At 31.4% G+C, this 14,983-nt stretch overlaps 1 pseudogene; it reads left to right on the top strand.

Annotated features, from left to right (window-relative positions):
- The first annotated feature begins 890 nt into the window (after window positions 1-890).
- The window catches only part of LOC133295762 (myrcene synthase, chloroplastic-like), a 39,329-nt pseudogene continuing 25,236 nt past the window's right edge, over window positions 891-14,983 (top strand).

Below are 14,983 nucleotides of genomic sequence, written 5' to 3'. Positions count from 1 at the left end.
GAATGGCAGCAATAGGTGGAGCATGTGACACAGGAGGAGAAACAGGTACATAAATGGTCTGTGTGGTTGTATTGGATTTGTTAAACCAAGGTTTGGAGGAACGTTCAAGGTTGAGTTGGTCTTCATATACACGGGCAAGGGCGAATGCTTGATGGACATCAAGAGGTCTATGAGGGATAATGGAGCTGCGGATTCTGGGTTTGAGACCAGAAATAAACATGCTCTTTGTAAGTGCAGGGGATAACCCAGGTACGCGACTTGAAAGACGTTCAAAGGCAGTCTGGTAGTCTTGGACAGTGGCTGTTTGTTGCAGTTTGGAGAGCAGGGAAGCTGGGTCATCGAATTCAGTAGGGCCAAAACGTTGGAGGATGGCCTGGAGAAAGACATTCCAAGTGGGAATGAGACCATCGCGTGACATATCCTGGAACCAACTAGCAGCAGGATCATCCAAATGGAAAGAGGCGATGAGGAGCTTGTCCGGATCAAGGGTTTGATAATACAGAAAGTAACGTTCCACTGCAAATAGCCACCGATTTGGATCTCCAGAAGAAAACCGAGGAAGATCTAAACGTGGGGAACGGCCACCACCAGGACCTGGACCCAATATGCCTAGTTGACGGCCATGGTGAGGAGCAATGCCATTGTGGGCTTGCTGCTGAATGTGCCTTTCCAAATCTGTGCGCATATCCTCAAAGCGTTCATTCTGTTGAGTCTCAATCGCATGGAAGCGTCGGTCATGGGCAACCTCCCAAGCTGTGAATTGCTGTGTTGTAGTGTTCTCAGTGGTCTGAAGTCTAGTGTCCGTAGCTTGAAGCTGTTGACGAAGTTCTGTGAGCTGATTTTGAAGATCTCTCATCCTAGTGTTGTCAGCCGTAGGAGGAGATGCAGCAATGAAAGCACCAAATGAAGGGAGGAAGAAGAAGATTACGCAGAAAAGTTAGTTAGAAAAGAGAGAGAATTTGAGGAAGATAAGTTTGTCCAACAATTTTCATGCTTTTCTTCTTTGTGTATTTTCTATTTATCTTATGAAGGAACAATGGGTTTTACAATTCATGCGGTCCTATTAACAAAAGGCTATCAGCCCATTACAAAATCATTAAACCGACTGGGCCTGGTCCTATTCTTGATGGCCCGATGAGTAACCTTATCCCGAGGGATTGGGTCTTGGATCAGCAACCCAAGTGGCTTTGCAACATACGCAGAGCAAGGTAGAGTGCTAAGGGAAGAAGTAAGAACGATACTTTGCAAAACGGAAAATGAGCTTGATAAACTTGAGCTTATTGATGTATTGCAAAGGCTTGGAGTGGATTACCATTTTGACAATGAGATAACGAACATATTGGACAATATTTACAACATGGATGCATCCAATAGGAAGAAGAATTTACATAACACGGCACTCGAGTTCAGACTCTCAAGGCAACATGCCTATAATATATCTACAGGTTTTTCAACTTATCATCAGACTAGAGATCAACATTTTACTTCGAAATATTAATAATGGTTGAGAAAGTCGCAGTTTATAATGTGCATGTGTCTGTGTGTTATATATATGTAATCTTAATTATTGTTGATGCAGATGTTTTTTATTAGTTTCATGATGAAACGGGTAATTTCAAGAAATGCAAGTATGATGATATTGAGGGAATGTTATCACTATATGAAGCCTCATTTCATTCATTCGAAGATGAAACCATCTTGGATGAGGCACGTGATTTCACCTCGAAATTCTCAAAGAATATTTGAACCAAAACAGAGTTAACCACTTATCACTTCTAATCGGTCATGCTTTAGAGCTTCCAATACAATTCCAAGATGGGAGGCTCAATGGTTCATCAATGCATATGAAAGAAAGCAAAACATGAATCCTCTTTTACTTCAGTTAGCTAAATTGGATTTCAACATTCTTCAAGCAATCTACCAAGAAGATCTTAAGTATACATCAAGGTGAAGGCAGTATTTACATGCTTTGAGTAATTTCAATTAATAGTTGCTTGATGAAAATTAAGTTCAATATATATGCTGTTTTCTTTCAATTAATAGTTCCTTCTTATGATTTTGGGAATACAATGCTTTGTACTAATTCTCTAAAATTTTGTCTGCTTTTAAGGTGGTGGAAAAGAACTAGTATTGCAGAAAATTTGAGTTTTAGCAGGGATAGGTTGGTAGAGAATTTCATTTGGACCGTGGGAACAAATTTTAAGCCAGATTTTGGATATTTCAGAGTCATAACAAAAGTCAATGCCCTAATAACAACAATTGATGATGTTTATGATGTGTACGGTACTTTGGAGGAATTAGAGCCTGTTTGGATGAGCTTTTTTTTCTTCAAAAGTTACTTTTTTTTAAGAAAAAAAACACTTCTCGAAAAAAATCTATTTGGATGTTGCTTTTAAAAAAAGCAGAAGTCATAAAAAAAGTCAAAAACTTAATTTTTTTTTTTGAAGCTATAAATTTTAACTTTTAAAAAAACAGAAATCAAAAGTCAAATATTTTTTTCAAAATTTAAATAGCTATAACTTTTGTAGAAAGTACTTTTAAAATAAGAAAATCGTTAAAAAAACTTTATTGAAAAGTCAATACAAACACAACCTTAGAGCTGTTCACATAAGCAATTGACAGGTTAGCATTATTGCTCCTCCGTAATAACTTTGTCCCTATCTTAATCGAAAATTCTGCATCGTTAGTGAATAATTATAAATATTTGTTTATGATTCTAGATGGAATCTAAATGCCACGGATAGCCTCCCAGACTACATGAGAATATGCTTCCATACACTGTACAACTTTGTCCATGAAATGGCTTTAGAAATCCAAGAAAAGAATGGGTACCACATCACTCCATACCTAAAGAAAGCCGTAAGCAGTTATTTCTTTTACTAGTGAATTACCCGCGGGAGCTCGGGAAAAAAACAAAATATTTGTCGTTCGTCATGGTTGATTAATCGTACTGCAAACCTTATACTTACAAAAACTTTTGTTATCTTGTTCTATATTTCAGGTGGAAAAAATTACAACATTGACACAGAACTTTGCAAATGTCAACCATAAACACAAATCTGCTATCCAGAGTGATCAATATTATGCAAATCAAATATAGTTATCTACTCATCGATGAGTTATGTAAAAAATAAATACGCCATAGTAGACTATGTTAAAATGAGGATGGCTAAAAAAAAAAAATGCATACAACTTATTGCTAACTATAACAGCCACTAATAAAATCAAGGTAACAAACAGACCAATCAAATATGGAGTTAAAAGATCAGCTTGTACCTATAATAAGAAAACGCCATTAATTCAGTGTCATTCTGTAGCAATCATTGGAGGGATAAGTTCAACACATACTAAACATGTGATTTCCTATGTTTATGCATTACCAGCGACATCCTCTTCTACCATCATATTTATGCCTACGATACAAAATGCAAATGCTCATTAAATAAATTACGCTAATATGTTAACACCCAGAAGTAATAATCTCAGCAAAAAATGGGTTATTTTTTTTTTTAGAACCCAAAAAAACGTTGTCTGAAAGGGATTTGAAAGCAAATTAACCAAATGGTCATGTATGAGTCATATTTTTTGCTTACTTTGGAACAAATGTGTCTAAACAGCATCAAATAAATACACATGTTAAAAACTTGTAACAATATAAAGAACCCACAATGATAAATTTTTAAAAAACAACAACATATATTTGGGTCCACCAAAAGACTTAAAGAATGAGGTGACAATAGCTTCGTTGCTTCAAACACTTGAAACTTGAGATCTTGGCTCATTATATGACTCCAAATTATTTTTTTTACGTTAACCTTAAATAACATGGATTTTTCATTAAGAACGTTAAGTTTTTTTGGATAATATTCCAAATCAGCACCCTACATAAAAAAACTCCTTCAAAATTAAGTATAACTCGTGCGATGCACCGGAAAAAAAGAAATTTGTTTGTCTGTCTTGTAAAAGTTAATGCAAATCATAAAAATATATCTCTGCATTTTATTCAAATCAATATTGTTAGCTACTTAACTCCTATGATGCACCGACACTGACACGGGACACGACACGACACGCCGATACGTTAATTTTAAAAAATGTCATATTTCGACACGTTGGGACACGTTTTGATATTAAATAAAATTTTAAATATATATAATATAATTTATATTTAATACATATAAAAGTCCATAATAAGTCATATAACCAATCAAATATTTAAATTTTATAACATAAATATAATAATTTTTTTTTCGTATTTTGTTAATTTTTCATGTCAAATTTCATAATAGAAAAAATTAATTTATAAATTATTTTTTATATTTAGTTAATAAAATAAAATTAAAATTAAAAAAAAAACTGTGTCCGAGCGTTGATCGCGTGTCCAAAAAACGTGTCGGAACATGTCCCCAAATGTTGATCGCGTGTCAGAACGTGTCCGTGTCAGACACGTGTCCGACACGCAAATTTTCAAAATTTGCGCGTGTCGGTGCTTGCTTGCCTAACTCCAACTTTTTGTACATATAGAGTTGGCAAATTTTTGAATTATTATGTTTAATATAAAAGAAGAAGATCAAAAGTTTAATTTAATTACAAAAAATATAGGCGGGCCAGTCCTCCAGACCGACTCCACTTTGCAATATCTAATTGTCAGCATTATATACCAGCATGTAATAAATTTTTATATTTATCCACACGAAAAAGTTCTTATATTTGCATCTAAGTTTTTATATTTTATCTCAGATATGGACTTTCATTTATTACAACCAGATTTAAAAATAAAAATAAATAATTATTTTTTCCAAGGATTTGCGTCGTTTGTATTTGAAATTTTACATATTTGTATTTACAAAAATTAAAATCAGATTTAGAAATTTAATTATAAAAGAAGAAAGATAAAATTTTAATATAATTATAAAAATGTTTGGTAGGCCGGCCCTCCGGGCCGAGCCCAGTTTGCACCTATAACTATTAGCATGAAATAGTTTTTTATATTTAATCAATGACAAATGCTCTTATAATTGCGTCTAGGATTTTATATTTTATATCAGAGATGAACTTTCATTTATTACAATTAGATTTATAAAATAATATTAATTAATTAATTTTTTGCACGAATTTGTGTAGTTAGTATTTGAAATTTTATAAATTTGTATTTACAAAAATTAAAATGTGAATTAAAAATTTAATTATAAAAGAAGAATAGTGAAATTTTAATTTAATTATTAAAACGTGTTGGCAGGCGGGGCGTGCAGGCCCTCTGGCCAAGCCCAATTTTCCACCTTTAACTATCATCGTTTTATGTAAGTAATTATTTTTTTGCAAGGATTTGGGTCATTAGTATTTTGAATTTTACAAATTTGTATTTACAAAAATTAAAATCAAATTTAGGAATTTAATTATAAAAGAAGAAGGATAAAACTTTAATTTAATTATAAAAATGTGTTGGTGGGCCGGCCCTTCGTGCCGAGCCCAGTTTGCCACCTCTAACTATCAGAATGCAATAGATTTTTATATTTATCCACACAAAAAAGTTCTTATCGTCACATTTAGGTTTTTATATTTTTTCTCAAAGATGGACTTTCATTTATTACAATCAGATTTAAAAAATAATCATAAATAATTATTTTTTGCAAGGATTTGTGTCGTTTGTATTTGAAATTTTACAAATTTGTATTTACAAAAATCAAAATCTGATTTGGGAATTTTTTTTTTTTTGGTAAATGATTTGGGAATTTAATTATAAGAGAAGAAGGATAAAATTTTAATTTAATTATAAAAATATGTTGGTGGGTCGGCCCTTCGGGCCGAGCTCAGTTTTTCACCTCTCACTATTAGCATGTAATAGGTTTTTATATTTATCCACAAAAAAGGGCCCTTATAGTTGCGTCTAGGTTTTTATTTTTTATCTCAGAGAAGAACTTTCATTTATTACAATTAGATTTACAAAATAATAATAAATATTTATTTTTTTGCAAGGATTTGCTGGGTGGTATACTTGTGTGGAAATGTTTTTCTCTTTTTGTATTACTTTTTAAAGTTAAATTTTTAATTTATTTAAGGTATAAATATGTCATTTCTAATTTTATCATTTAAATTTCAAATTTAAATTATTTTTAATCAACTATACATATTTTTTATAAATTTTAAATAAATTTTTGTTTAATCTATAATTTAACATATTAAATTTAATTTTATTATAAATTTTTTTTTCACGATAGAAACATTAATGCGGAATTCTTTTTCCACCTATCAAGTTAAAAATTCAAATTTAAAAAGTTTGAGTTTTGAAATATTAAATATTTTCCCACCCAATGGACATAATAACAAATATTATTAATAGATTTAACAATTTCCCATACTAAAGTATGTGTATTTGTGATATATATATATATATATATATATATATATATATATATATATATATATATATATATTAGTCGAAGAGTTGACAAATATTCGAGTTATTACGTTTAATTTCTAATAAACACTTGCCACACAAAGATGAGTTTGTCAGACAGTAAATATCAGAAGAAAAAAATATGTTGGCTGACGGGATGGGTCGAAACCAATTTGTCATCTCTAACTATCAATATTTTATATAAGCATATAATAGGTTTTTATATTTAAAAATACAAAAAAATATTTCTACAGTGATTGCAGATAAGTTATCTGAATTCACTCCCAAAACGACATCATTCTCGGTTGAAAGATTAAAAAATTATAATAATAAAGACTTTTATAACCATGAAAAAAATTAAAATTACAAAAATACCTTAATTCCCGTCCCAAAACAACGTCATTTTGGGTTTAATGCAAATAAGTTATCTGCAGTTGTTGCAGAAAAAAGAATCCCTTAAAAATAATAAATTATGTCTAATTTATATTTTAAAGTCACATATAATTTAAAATAATTAAATTTAATTATAAGTTTAATTTTACTTTAGTTTTAAATATAAAGGATAGTTGTAAACAACCTTATCTAAAGTGCTGTAGAAATATTTTTTCCAATTATATATATATATACATATATATATATATGGCTTTAATGTTTATACAATAAATGTAGATAAGTTATCTACATTCACTACAAACGATGTCATTCTGGGTTGAAAAATAAAAAAATCATAATGAGAAAGATTATTATATTATCTACATTGACTGCAGAAAAAATGAACCCTATATATATATATATATATATATAATATGTGTGTGTGTGTGTGTGTGTGTGTGTGTGTGTGTCAGTAGGGGTGAAAGTGGGTCGGGTCGGCCAATAGGGGCCTAAGGTCTAGCCTATATCAGGCCCGTATTGACCTGTTATATATAGTCAAATAGAACAGACTCGGGCTTTTAAAAAAGCATATTTAGAAAGTAGGTGATAGGCTTTTTTTACATACCGACCTATACCATATTATTTATTTTAAATAAAATAAAATAATATTATTTGTAGTAGTACCAAATGATGATAGTTCAGTTGGTGCATGTGAGCTAAGTAGGTGGTGGAAGGACTTAGGTTTGTTCCCTCACCAATACTATTTTTGAGAGTGGCATAAAATCTGTACTAATCTCTTCAGTATCATCATAATCAACATTTAGTGCTTGAGAAAGATTTATTAATGCATATCGTTCTAACTTGGATGAAGATACCATCCAAGCTTTAATATACGACGAAGATTGGCTACATAATAAGTATGACTTGAAGGAAAAACAAAAGGTATAAATTTAATCAATTGAAATTATTTTATAATTTAATTATATTCGATTAAATTTTAATAAAAATGTGACTTTATTTTTTATGTAGGAGTAACCAACATCTCAGCATGTAGATTGCCTATATAAATCTATTACAAGATTTTTTGTTTCTTAATTTTTTTTTTTTTTATTCTTTATTCTTGCTTTTTGTTTTCTACATTTATAAATTGTTTGCCAACTTATGTAATATTGAAATTGTATTTGTAGGGGAGAGAAAATGAAGAGAAGTTTTTGGCTACTACAAGCATCATGATGTATTTGTTGGATTCATATAGTTATTTTAATTTACGTAGTATAGATTTATTTGTTAGATATGATGAAATATATGTTATTTAGTTTATACGCGGACCCAAATTGTTGCAAATGTCTGCAACGGCAGACAAATTTTTGGAATTTTTTTTTTAACTACATCGCAGAATATTCTCGTTTAGCAGTTGTGGATCCTTGAAAAATTAACTAATCGCCGATACCCTTTGTCTTATTTGACAGTGTTGTCAATCAAAATACATAAGATAGGTTTTCTATAAAATGCTGGGCCTTGGAAAATAAAAAATTAAAACGATTAATAAGTTAGTGATAGGCTTTCTTTTCGTTAATATAAATTTGTAACGAAAAATTATCTGTATAAATTTATGAATGATTAATATAAAATTTTGGGAATTATTATTTATTAATACATTAATATATTTTTTTTAAAAAATAATTTTTAATAGTAGATATAATATAAGTTTTTTATTGATATGTTATCACACTATCTGTTAAAAAAATTAAACTTCTTCAACAATAATTGCTTTTAACCGTCCAACTTTTATAATTTGATAACACGCAATTTGATGACAATGCATGTAAAGAAAATAAATCTTGTAATTATAGTACCAAAATTGAATCCTTACATTTGATACATACTTATTTTTCTATGAGAGATTCCTAAATAACACTATTATGATGCACTACACTTGTTTATTAATTCTCTTCAATGCACCTTAGGCAATCAAGCTCTTAATTACTTTTACTCTTCTCATTATATATTCTTTTATTTTTTAATATATTTAAAATTTCCTTTAATTTTTTTATGGAGGTGCCATCCTCAAATCCCGTCAGCAGACATAAATAAAATTTTCTGGGTCTACCCCTGATTTAGTTTGAGTATTTTGCTTTTGAAAGTGATTTAAATGCATATTGTGATGAGTTTTGTTATGATTCATGGTTCTGTTTAGACGTTGAAATTGTTATTTTTGTTTTAGTAATAGAATTTGAATATTTTGTAAGTTGATTTATGATTCTTCTTGAAAGTTAAATATTATAACAGACTAACGGGCCAAGCCAGACCATTTGTTTTTTTATAAGCGGGCCAAATCAGGCTAACAGTTAGGCTCGTATTAGGCTCAGGCCAGGCCAAATTAAATTTTTTTAGCATAAGCTTAGGCTTTTCGAGGCAAAACTCTTCCCAGTCCAGCTCACTTTCACCCCTGTGTGTGTGGGTTTACATTTCTCTAGCCACTTGACGTCCAACAGTTAATTATTTACCATATATATAGGATGACAATATTAAATGTGGGAAATTATAATTATATAAAAGATAAAAACATTAAATATAAAAAATAATAATCATACACATGTCATTGAACATTAAGCAGCTGCGAAATTAATTTTACCTAATATATATTGCAAAGAAGGTGAATTGGAAAATACTGCTTATTTACACGTCTCTTCATACAAAGATATTTTTCCAAATGTTTCAGTCAAGAAACCTTAATTGGCAATAGCCTCTTTAGCTATTCCTCAACTACAGTATGGTAATTGACTGAGCAAATCCAACAATTACAAAGACGAGATTTTGAAAGGCCTAATTTCCATTTTATATTCCAAGGCTGTTCACCAAATGCAACCTAATAAAGTAAGAAAGATTACGTCTATCAAAAAAAAAAAAAAAAAGTAAGAAAGATTATGCACAGTTCATGGAGATTTAATCTAATAAATTAAAGAGGTAAGTTATACTTACAATCTTTTTTTTTTTACAACATCTTACAACCATATCTTGACACTGTTGATTTCTGTCAATCAACGGTTATGATTTTCGCAAATTAAACTCATTAATTAATTATTAATTCACAAAAAATGATAACCGTTGATTGTCGGAAATCAACGGTGTTAAGATATAGTTGTAAGAGGTTGTAAAAAAAAGGTTGTAAGTATAACTTTCTTCTAAATTAAATTAGTTTTAAAATTAAATAATAGTCAGAATGCATTATGAAAGGGTGATAAGGCATCAAATGATAATAATTTAATTGGTGTCAGAAAATTGAGTACGCGAGCATGAGAATATGTATTCAATCCTTTTCGGTATAATCTTTAGGAGGAGTTTAAAGCTTTAATCTCGGAACTCTCTCTGAATCAGACTAATTGCAAAGTAGTGAACTGATTAAAATATCTAAAAAAAAATGCTTTTATTTATATTTTTCTACTATGTAAAGGAGCAAAGTTCGATATTGTTGCATTTTTATTTTTGTTTTTGTTTTTGTTTTTATTTTTTTGCTTTTCTGAAGCCATAAATGACTAAAGTTTGTGATTTAGTTGGTAAGCAACCATTTTTGGACGATGCTGTCTTGTGCAATAGAACTCGCCTCGGACAGGAATTATTGAATCAATTTATATTAATTTTTTTCGAGGTTTAGATATGTCTTGTGCAATAGAACTGTTTAGTTTAGATATTCATTGAATAAATGAATAAAAATTTCAAAATCCTTTTTTCATAAAAAAGGAATAGATGTATTCTATTATTGATACTACTTTTTTTTTTTTTTTTTGGTAAATTCAATACTACTTTTTTATTTGGTACATACGTGTAGAGTGCAGAAGGCCATACAAAGGAGAAAATTGAAGCCTACTTTAATTTTTCTTATAACCTATAAATGTTCAAGTTGGCCATTGGAACATAGTGGGCTTGGGAGTTAGTGGTTAATGGAAATAATTACACAATTACAATAATAGGAACATGATCACCTTGAAAGTCGACTTTGTTGATTTGGTATGATTTTTGGTGGGTGAAAAAGTGAGTAAAATCTCGATGCAAGAGAAGCAAAGCTAGAAATGATGAAAAAGAGAAATGAGAGAGAAAAAGAGAAGGAAGATGAAAATGCATGGTTCCAAAATCCAAAGCCTTTGCTTTGGAGACAAGAAGCCAAAATTATATGGCGAAGATTTAACACAATCACACTAACCAACCAACCTTGGTCGGTGTCTTCCTATGCTTATGGTACCCTATTTGATCAATTTTGAGAAGAAGAGGAAAGAATATAAGCCATTTTCATTAAAAGGATCACCCATGCTTTTTAATACACCATTTTTTCTTATTCCTTTCTTTTTCAAATGATAAGAGTCCAATTAGGTTAAGCCAATTTTCAAAATCAGTATTTTTTTTATTTGTGTTTAGAAAACAAAATATTTAGAGTATTATTGTGTAAAATTAAAAGAAATAAAAGAGCTTACACCCTGTCTAAAATTGAGGGGCGGTTTGGTAGAATAATAAATTGTAGATTATCACGAAACTAAGAGAATTCTATTTACTTACGGTTAGTACAATGATTCTTAAATTTTTCCTACAAAAATGAGATTACTGCGAATTAAAATTATAAATAAGAAACTAATGAAATAATACCATCAGGTGGGTGGTATTTTTGGATTCACACCTGATGGAAATTTTTACATAATATATAAGACATAAATAATACTGCTTTAATATTTTTATTACTAAAATACCTTATCTTGTTAAAGATCTAGTCGTGATACTCCGTTTTACAAAATCATGAGTTTCTCTCTTCCCTTTCATTACGCCTTTACTGGTCCTTGTCCTCCAATTTCGGGGTTGAGAACAATTTTGGGTTGCTATGGTTTGAGAATGAAATTAGTTTGAGAACGGTAAATTTTATTTAGGAAATTTGAGTTTGTTCTCTAATGCCGCGTTTTGATCCTTTTGTGGTATATCAGAAATATTTTTTCAAGAATTCATCAAATGTTAGTTTTGTAAAACCAGCCCATATTTCTATAAATCATTGACAATCAATCAAACATAGAACCAGAAAACTTGAGCCAACATTTCTGAGAATATTTTGACCTACTAAATATCTTTTTGATAACATTTCTAGAAAATTCACTTTCCCCAACACTTTCCTATAAAAAATAAAATAAAAAGTTCCCCTACGAAATGCCCCTAATAGAAAATTTCATTATAATTGAGATAGCGGATGGATTATATACTTACATACGAGTCAAAGTGTGCAAGTGCAATCTCTTTTAATTTCAAATATCTGCAATTCCGAAACAAGAAAATCACGTGATTCTCTTTATTGTTGGCCTTTTCTCCTTAGATATCATTCTAGACGTGAAAAATTTCTGTATAGATACAAAAATAATTTAAGTAGGACACAATTTTCTTGTAATACCTATAACATTGTTTCTTTCTTAAGTCGGAGACTATAACATCTACATCATGCATATGGCCAGTGGCCACATATATGCATGTTATAAAAAAATTACAAATAAAATTATCAGAGTAAACAATCTTAAAATACTCTTTACTTTTTTTTTTTAATAACAAAATACGCTTTACGCAATTTTATCATACACACATAGGAACAATGGGCCTTCGACCTTGCAACACCCACTTAATCACCCAAACTTCATGTGACCCAGAAATAGAGATAGAAAGAGAGAAAAAAGAAAAGCTGAACTTTGCAATGAGGGGCCGAACTTGGTGTGCTTGCAACATTCCTAACATGAACCCCATTACTTTAAAAGAACAATTTTGGTTGGCAGCCTTTGCCTCCTCTTGTCTTACTCGGTTGTGACTGTTGTCATCGTCCACAATAATGGCATAAAGCATAGCTTGTTCTTTATTGAGTATATCCTAAATTTAACTGCAGAACAATATTATTACGTCAAGCCTACACAATCTCCCTAAATTTAACTTATGTGCTGCTTGGTCGAACCGAGAGTTGCTCGGGAATATTTCTTTCAGAGAGCAAGAGTGTAGAGTAGTAATCAGGATTGCCAACAGGAGCAATCTATTCTGACTAAGAGCAACCCTCTTCAACTATACGCAAGCGTACGTGTCAAGCAATATAGGGTATTATAGCCCCAGATTTATCGTCCTCAGGGAGCAGTTGTGAAGTAAGAAGCGCTAAAGGAAACTTAATTTGTAAAATGGAGTAATAAAAGAAATCACTATTCTCAGCTAAGCTTCACAAAGAGCAATCTCTGGGCAGCTAGTTAAACAATGTTAACCATTCTGAACCAGATGAGAGCAGTGAATGACTTAGCATGGTCATCGAATAAAATGGCATCAATTGAAATAACTTTAAGAGCAGTCAACGAAATGAAAGTAAGAGCATCAGCTAGCAAAACACAGTTCAGTTATCGTGAGGAAAATGTTGTGATAGGAATTGAGTTAAGATTAATTTCAGAAAGAAAAAGATCAAGTAGGTGTTACGGGTTCCATGTTTTCATCCCTTTGGTTAACCCTGCCTAATAGCATATTTTACGAGTGGATTTTGCTCCTTCCCTTGTTTTGCTATAGGTAAGCAGAGGGTAAGGCCTTACTCTCCACGTTACTCCATAGTACTTGGAGTTATATGCGAGGAAACCATGCTTCCTTCTCAAAAGAGCATGGATTCACATGGCAGTGCTCCACATTCCAGGTATTTATCCCTCCTTTCTTCAGGCTAAACTACCCCCAGGATTTTGAGAATGCTCCACACGCCCTTGTCAGTGTTTCATCAACCGAGTGGTCCCGGGATGAGGTTGCCAGCCCAAAGGGTTTCACAAAATCAATAAATTAAACCAAAGAGCAACTCAAAATTCATTTATAAAATATGTGTTCCTTACAAAGCTATCCTAAGACAAAAGAGATTACTTCTATGGAACCCTCACCTACTTAGAGGAAGTTAGCTCCTAGTGAGCATTTTTACAAAGAAATAAGAAAACAAGAGACAACCAGTCCTAGGATGGGTGCTGATGATCCCATTTATGAGGATTGCTTGTTCCTTTTATAGGGTTCTTCATTTGATCTCCATTGTTCCTTTCATCAAGGGTTGTGCTTTGTCTAAATCCTCTCCAATGGTAGCTTTGCTTTCTGCCAGCTTGGCCTTAAATGGAAGTGGTCCCCCTTGCTTTTGGCTCCCTTTGTGAGTAGGAGTATCAGATTCAGGGAGGCACCTCCACTCCTTCTGCTGTAGCTAACGTGGCGGCTCCCTATTGCTCAGCTTCTTTGCTTTCGTACTGTAGCAGACTTCTTTTTCCTTTCTGCACAACACTCCTTCTTCTCTCTTTATTTTGTGGTTCCTTTTGATGGGCCTTAGGTGTCCTGAACAAAGCAAACTAACCCAATAGTCATATGTGAAAGAGATAATGTTAAATTTGCTCCAGGTCTACCTTAATTCCCACTTTCGGCATTGCTCTGGTCCACTATTCAAAACAGTTGCTCTATATGAAAAGAAGAAGGTTGAAGGGGGTGATTTATAACCAAAACATGGGTTTTGTGGAACAATTTACACTTAAATGGGCCTCAACTCTTGAGGACTATCATGTGCAAAGGTGTATCATGGATATAATGTTGGGGCATATAACTGTTTGGGGTCATAAGAGGTGGGAGGCTTGCGTAGCTAAGTTGGAACTTCTGACATACCTTAATGATCAGATCATATATCATTCCCTCCTATAGACTGCTTTGCCAAAATTACCCATGAGCATTGGCAAAATTTGAGCACTCTTATCAGTTTCATAATACTCAAATACACAAATATATAGTTGCCCCGACACTTTTTTTAAGTGATTCCACTCAAAAGTTTTAGAGCAAATACTTTTAGAAAAGTTGGAAACATGTAATATTTTGTAATGTAAAATTCATCTTTTCATTTTGTGTCGGTGTTACTTTGTTAATGTTAACATGTCGTTTTTGACTTTGTGAATTTGTGCGCCATTTTATGATATCATTATGTTAAATTCAAATGGTGATGAAAACTTTGTTATGAAATATTCAGATTATTCAGTAGTGAAGGCATAACTAATTTGTGTTACATTTGTTTGAATGATATAAATGGAAACATCTTTCAAATACGAAGTCATTACTTATTTATACTCATGATTTGATTTAAATTTGACTAATCTCGTATAAACTTTTCCATTTATTAAAGGAGCAGATTATATTTATAAATTTTTTTATTTACAAACTCTTACA

Source organism: Gastrolobium bilobum, unplaced genomic scaffold, assembly GCF_033153095.1.
Source record: "Gastrolobium bilobum isolate Gb01-03AN ecotype WA unplaced genomic scaffold, APGP_CSIRO_Gbil_v1 utg22576, whole genome shotgun sequence".
Lineage (NCBI taxonomy): Eukaryota > Viridiplantae > Streptophyta > Magnoliopsida > Fabales > Fabaceae > Gastrolobium > Gastrolobium bilobum.
Note: the sequence above shows the minus strand (reverse complement) of the source record. Positions and strands in the feature narration are given on the sequence as shown.